The following is an 8,278-nucleotide window of genomic DNA, read 5'->3' as shown; positions in this document are numbered from 1 at the left end:
TATATGTATGTATAAACACACACACACACACCCGAGGCGGAGGTAGAGAAGAAGGCATGGGAGGACGAAGCCACTGCCGCTTAGGTGCAGCAGGCTGCACCACGCCATCCCTCTCCATTTCTTTCCTCTTCTGTCTTAGAGTTTGCATCCTCATTTTGGCGTTTTGCCTCCTCGATTGCCCACCATCTTCATCGCTATCATCTGCAATAAAAATCACATTTTTCGACCTTGCAGTTCTCATTGTTTCTCTTGATTTTTCACGAAGTTTATTAGGTGTGAGAAGTTGCACCAGGTTAGGGTTCAAACTTATAGAGGTTAGTGGAGCAACATTAATTACAAAGGTTTGGAACTGAGTTGGCAATGTCATGCTTTACACTAACCTAATTACTCAAATCAGTTGCAAAAGCAACTCTACATTTACCAGCTGTTTTGTAGTATAGTGAAGAGAAGGATAAAATTACGAACTCTGAGGAACAACATAACAAGTAAGATTTACAGTCAATATATGTTTCTAGAAGGGAGTTTTTGCTTTCTGATTTTAAATAAGTGATTAAATTTATATATTATTAAAAAGTGGGAAAAAAAATCATAAGTTAGTACTGTCGAAAACAAAAGTGAGAAAATGAAAAAATCAGAATTGGGTAGTGTTTGATAAATAAGTTATCGTAATACTAATTTCTTGCCAAACTCAAATTTGTAAAAACTTATGAGTAGGTTTCTTGTGAGACGGTCTCACGAATCTTTATCTGTGAGACGGGTCAATCATACAGATATTCATAATAAAAAATAATACTTTTAGCATAAAAAGTAATATTTTTTCATGGATGACCCAAATAAGAGATCTGTCTCACAAAATACGACCCATGAGACCGTCTCACACAAGTTTTTGCCAAAACTAATTAACATCTAACCAATTTTTAGATTTAAATCAAATGAAGCAGGAGATCTGTCTCATCTGGGTTTAAAAAACACACTTTAAAAAACACACAAAAATGAATTTTTTAAACCAATAATTATTTTATTTTAGTGATTGCAAACACTTCCTAAAATAAGAAGAATTTTTTTAAAAAAAATGAGAGAAGGAATGGTTTTATATATTATTTTTAAAATTCTAAATTCCATTTTCTTATTTTATATATTAAGTCACGTACCGGTACCAATCAACTCTTTATTCAAATTTTGGATTCGTCACTGTATTTGCAATATTTTTTTTCTTAATAATTTCACATGCTTGAACCAAAAGCAACCAAAGGAAAAAAGTTTGCTAACACATATAGATGCTCGTTCAATTTGAAAACCAGTTATTAATATAATTATATGGAACAAGGGAGCTTTATGTTGCATTTGGATCGATAAATTTGAAGCTAAAATAACAAATTTATTGGTTTTTTTGGGTAAATCTACTTGACAATAAATTTCAAATCTCAAATAGTTATTTTTAGAGTTATTACGGTGAATTTAAAAATTAGCTCAACCTGAAACCATTTAAAATTTTCCCCTCAATTACTTTCCTCAAATCCAAAGCGTTCATTCAAAACGCAACCCTAGTAGCCGTTAATGTTCCATGGAATCGAGTTAAACTTAAATTAGTTGTATTTAATGCATATGATCGAACATTTGTTGCTACTGCATCCAAATTTATACAAGATAATAACCATACAACGTCAACGTTTTAAATGTGACTTGAGCTAAACAACATAGTATCGAGCAGTCAAAAATAACGTACATCTAAAAATTCTTAAGTTTGAGAATCCAAACTCTATAAACTTGTTTGAACATTATTATTTCCCACAATGCAACATACAATAAATTTCATTTTAAACTAATTATATCAAATCAAGATCCTAGAATGTCTAGCATTTTGATTACCAAAACAAATCAAATAATGCTCCCCAATTTCACTTTCTTTAATTATATTTCTAATTAGTTTAAAATTTAATTTTAACTTTAACACTCTATCGATTCTCAGAGTCGCATCTTTCTCAAATTGGAATATTTATAAATGCCCAACAACCAATATTCAATTATTTAAGCGGGAAAATTTTTAAAAACAGCGTAATTAGGTTGAACATTTATAAATGAGAAAGAATAATCACTTTAAAACAAACAAAAACTCTTTAAAACAATCCATAATTTTCTATGAATGTTAAATTTAAATTTGTCCTCTTTAATTTTTACTCATTACATTAACTAATCATCTTTAAGAATTTTGTGTTTTATAAACAACACAACCTTTAGAATTTATTAAATAACTAAACATTGAACATTTTGTAAACCAAAACCTATAATGTGAATTAAGGTAGTGGATTTTTTTTTCTTTTCACCACATGCATGATATTATTTTTCTCGTGTATAAAGTTGATAGTATGTCTCTTATGAGAAGTCTCTTATGAGAAAATCTCATAAATATATATTAGTGAAACATGTCGACTCAGTCTATACCTGCAATGAAAATAATATTGACATAAAAATCCGTGAAACATGTCAATTCGATCTATATCTGTAGCGAAAATAAATTTTTCGAAATAAAAAGTAGTTTTTTTGATAGGTTGACCTGTCTCATAAAATTGATCCATGAAACGGTTTTATGTGAGTTTTTATGTAAAGTTGTATTACACATCATTCACAGATGGGCACACGGGTTTGGAGGTAAATAATTTATTTAACACAACAATTAATATGTACATATTATATATATACACACACATCTATCACTTTCTCTTACTATATTATTAAGAGTGTGACTATTGTAATAACTATATTTGGTAGGTTGGTATGACCATATCCTTGTTACGAGAACAACTCCATTAATTTACAATTTATCTCATATAAAATTATGAATACCACTTTTTAGTACAAATTAAAATAAAAATTATTGTTTCGTTCCTTTTTGTTCAATTTAAATTTGTTCCGACTTCTAAATCAACCAATCGTTCGAAGTTGAAGGGTTCGAATACTTTCTAGATTTCCAACTCAACCCTTCATTATTTAGATTTATTACATTAATTAAATACCAAAAATATATTTTAACGTTGTAATTAAAGGCTGAAATATATGGAATTAAATAGATATTTCTATTCACTAATATTGTTTATTCACTATATCATATAAACATTGTACTATCTAAGGCCATCTCTAACTTATAAATCTATTTTAGTGCAAGTTTTGCACTAAAATTGTGTATTTTTTGCACCAAAAACAACTCTCATCTCCAATTTATTTATGTCAAATCAAACACCAAAAAGAATATTCTCGAAATTAATTTACATATAATTGTGTATTAAAATTAACATATANACTAAAATTGTGTATTTTTTGCACCAAAAACAACTCTCATCTCCAACTTATTTATGTCAAATCAAACACCAAGAAGAATATTCTCGAAATTAATTTACATATAATACAGATAAATACACACAAATTATTAAAATGATAAATAACTTGAATACATAAAATTAATTAAATAACATGATGTATTTTATATTTGTACATTTTACTTTGCATTATTATCTAATAAGTTAAATTATTTATAATCATGATCAAATAACTATGCGCCAAATTTGGTGCAAGGGAAGGTGAGACGCCTCCATTGGAGCAATCAACCCAGCATATAAATGACTTTTCACTCCATTGTAGTGCAGTATTGGAGATACCCCAACTATATTATGTCACAATACTTGATACTGTATTTTGACCACAAAAAACATACCATTTTAAATATTAAAATTAACATATTCACCATAAAAAGTCATAAATTTAAAAATAAATAAAAATTATCATACTTAAAATATTATTTTAAATAATTATTAAAAATATTAAATTTAATTTAAAGCTCCTAATGATATATGCATTATAGAGTATATGAAATTGAATTGGGAAAAGTGTAGAGAAGTGAGTAGGAATAGAAGATATTTTGATACTTTAGAAAATAATCATTGCTTACACCGGCTAATTGCAAATTTAGCCAATTGCAACAACCTTATATTTGTTTTTTGATTACGCATTGATTTAGTGAAATAGGAGGTGTTAAAATAACGCCAATTGATTTGGTATAAAAAAATGTACTCTTTACCAGGGTATTAAATAAGTAATTAATAATATAAGCTGATATAGAACTGGACAATATCCTATTTTAGGACTGAATTGGTTCCGGATTAAGTTTTATAAAAACTAATCCAACTCAATAAGAATACGGACTTGATTCGACACTAAATCCTGTATACCGATTACGGTTTGAACCGGATTATATTTGATCGGCTCCATACCGGTTCGAGATCAATCCGATCGGTTAATCATGACTAAATATGTGCACAATATGTGCACAACATTTTTGATTTAAATTTTTTGTGTTATATATTATTTGTGTACCTCTTAATAATTGCGACTTGTGGGAATTTATTATGTTATGCGTGTAGCAATAAATTTCAATATCAAAGTGTAAGTACAAAAAATATGTTTGAAGAAAATTTCCCCATAAAATTTTATGTTCAAGTTTTTATTTGTTATAATTACAATTTTATTTTCCATAAAAATAAGGGTATTTTGAAAAAAAATTGGAGTATATGCTTTGAGATTATTAAAATTATTATCATTATAATGAAGAAAAAACAAGAATAAAAGTAATTTAGTTATCAGAATAACTTATATACAATCGCACTGGTTATATTAATTCGTTGAATTGAAAATTTTTCTTCCTTAGACAAGAACGAAACAATATTGCAGTTTTTGCACTTTATTTGCACAATATGTTTCTCCTAACTCTATTTTTGTAACTTTCGTTTGCAATTACTGAATCTTTATTGATTCAATTAGCTTGAAAAAGAATTGGATACGTTATCCAAATAATTTACAGTTTTGGCAAATCAAAAAAATCATCCTCCAATAGATCATTGAAAAATTGTTCCAAGCCATCGTCTTCGTCGAAGACGGATGACACAGCTCCAGTAACACTTGTTGAAGCAACCGGAGCCATATTATTGTCCACCGTTGCACCTTCAAGCGTACGGTGATCATCCCTCACAGCATGGTCGATGGCCTTTCTTGAACCAATGGCCTAAGAATTTAAGTGCAAAAAATGGAAAAATATATATTAAATATTGTGTATGTAAGTATAATTATATGATTGATAACATATGCATAAAATGAATTAATGCTTACAAATCTTCCCACTTGAGGATCAACATAAAACATCAAGAAATCTCCGTTTTGCACGCCGTGCATCACGAAGAATTCACCTGAATAATTTCCATTACAACCATTTAAAATTTATGGTCAAATAAATGTAATATTACCATCTAGATCAGAGAGTTAGTATATATGAATTATTTAGCAAAGTCTCAATGCATGTATATAATATTGCACGGATGACTATGTATAGAGATAGGGGAGATACGTAAAATTACATATAATATGTCTTACATGCATGTTCAAGCACATGAATTCTCCCACTGTTGTTCGCCCAAAACCTGCACAGGAAAGATGTCATAAAAACATAAACTGTATCGCGCGCCATCTATTAGCAAATGCTAATTAAAATTAATATGAAAGTTCCACAAAAATCGCGATATCTATTTTTTCCACTAGGAAAATTAATACTGAAAGTTCCACATAAAAAGTCATGCCCCGAGACCGAGATTGGTCGACACCGGCGTTATTCAACAATCACATAATTGCTAAACAACAAGCCTCGTAGTACAGTATAAACCAAGACCAGTTTATATCATAAATACCATAAAAATGGAATCGTCTTTACAACAGCAACTCTGAAAACGATAAAAATCTGCGGAAGCGTTTATAACTTGAATTAAAACTCACAAGAACATATTCTTAATAAAAATTCTTCATGCGTCCACTATCAGCCCAAAAACTGGTGTCTGATTCTTGTTTCTCTATTTCTTCTTCTGATTTATCTGGGGAGATAGAGTAAGGGGTGAGTATTCAGCAAGTGGGGGCCGTTCGAGCACAATATAACAACATGCATAAAATTTCGAAAACACATGACTTGCATAACATCATTCGTATCACATGCATAACTTTCACCAGCACTGAGATTCATCTACTTTCTATGGTTTACTGATATCAGTCCCTAATTTTTACTCCTCTGAGGGGGCGAGACCGTATAGCGGTTATATCACCCACCGCGTAAGGGTACGTCATGGTTGGGATTCCCATCCATATCCAGTCGACTCCTCACAGTGCTCAAAACCATATGACAATCAACACAAGAAAAGAGTAGGAGAAGAATGTACTCGACCGTATTTTCAAAAACGAATAAGATAATATGCATAACGAGATTTAATCTTTAAAACAAGCCCACTTACCTTAGACTTGGAATAAAATGTGAAGAATTGGAGAAAAATAGAAGAATTGTGCAATCGGCACTTCGAGAAGATAACAGCACATCTACCGAATAAAATCAGCCGCTTTGTAAAATTGCTTGCGCCTTAATGAACCGTTGGAAAGGGCTTAAACTTTAACAGTACGTTCATAAGTACGTCAAATAAATTATGAACGGTGTAGATTGGATTTGAAAGTCTCTTTAACCTGTTAATAGACGAAAACCATAGGTATATGCTATTCTCGCATAGAATCTGAGCAGCTTTCTTGCAAATGCTATAAACAAAAAACTAACCGTTGGATTTGATCAAATTTTGGATATGTTATTTGAAACATATCGAAGCATATTCTGAACGGTGGAGATCGGATTCCAAGCACCCGAGAAAGAGAAACGAAGTTTAATCATTGGACAGAATTTTGATGACTCGTGCAGAATTTTTGGAGAGCAAAATTTCGAAAATTGGGGAGGAAACTCGAAAATTTCAGTGTACATTCTGAATGGGAGGGTCCTCCTATTTATAGGGGTGAGATGAAAATCTCACCATAATTCGATTGATATTCTTCCATAATTTCGAGATAATTATTCCATAATTATCGAGATACTTCTTCCTTACATATTGAGATGCTACCTTGTTGGGAAAATCTACCTTGTATGTAATATTTCTTTCCAAATAGATTGATATCCAGCTTTATTTCAAAATTAATACATGATTTGCACTTGATTTTGGATTTCATGTATTTATTGGCTTGGAATTTCTAATATCATGTATTATTTAATATTTTCGAATTTATTATAACTCCAAAAAAAATTTATACATGTCTATATTTAATTAAATAATTACATGCCCAAAAATTTGGGTTCTCACATCCCTCCCTCCTTATTAAAAGTTTCGTACTCGAAACTTGAGTCGGCTTAACCTTCGAAAAGGTAGGGATATTGCTTGTGTATTTTCTCTTTAAACTCCCAAGTAGTTTTCTCGTTCTGTGCTTTGACCATTGCACCTTGACGTAGAGAATAATATGTCATCTCAGTAGTTGGTCCTTAGTGTCTACAATATGAGTAGAGACATCTTCATATTTCAGCTCTGTCTCAAAGTTAACTTTGATCATGAGTGATTCAATTTCCATAACATGTCTTGGGTTTGGGATGTATTTCCTTAGCTAAGAGTCGTGGAAGACATTGTGAATCTTTTGATATATCTGGTGGCAATGCTATTATTTAAGCCAATGTGCTAATCTCTCCAAAATTTCGAATGGTCTTACGTACCGAAGATTCACTTTTTCAGCTTTACTAAATCTAAGGATTCCTTTCATTGGTGAGACCTTTATATAAGACTTTTCACCAAATGTGAATTCCCTTGATCTCCTTTTAAAATCATTCAAACTCTTTTGCTGGTCTTATGCAGTCTTAAGTCTGTCTTTGATGATGACCACTTTTTCATTGTCTCTTGGATTAGTTCTAGCCCAGTTATGACTGTCTCCTCTATTTTGTTCTAGTACAATGGTGATCGAAACTTCCGTCCGTAAAGGCTTCAAATGGAGTCATTCCAATATTACAGTGATAACTGTTATTGTAACCGAACTCTATCAGTGGTAGATGTTTATTTCAATTACTACCAAAGTCTGTGGCACGTGCCCTTATCAAATTCTCTAGGGTTTGAATCATTCTCTCTGTTTGACCATCATTTTAAGAGTGATAAGTCATATTATGACTAGCTTTTGTTCTTGTAGCTTCTTGAAAGCTCTACCACAAACGTGACACAAATCTTGGATCTCTATCCGATATTATGATTGCAGGCACTTTATGTAGCCGCATAATGTTATCCATGTATAGAGTTTCCAACTTGTCAATATTATAATTCCTTCGGACGAGTAGAAAATACGTAGATTTCATGAGTCTATCTACGATTATTCTTACCCCGTCGTGACTCTGTATTGACTT

The sequence above is a fragment of the Primulina huaijiensis genome, chromosome 12 (genome assembly GCF_012295235.1).
Source record: "Primulina huaijiensis isolate GDHJ02 chromosome 12, ASM1229523v2, whole genome shotgun sequence".
NCBI lineage: Eukaryota > Viridiplantae > Streptophyta > Magnoliopsida > Lamiales > Gesneriaceae > Primulina > Primulina huaijiensis.
The sequence above is the reverse complement of the archived record's forward strand: the minus strand, read 5'-3'. Positions refer to the sequence as shown.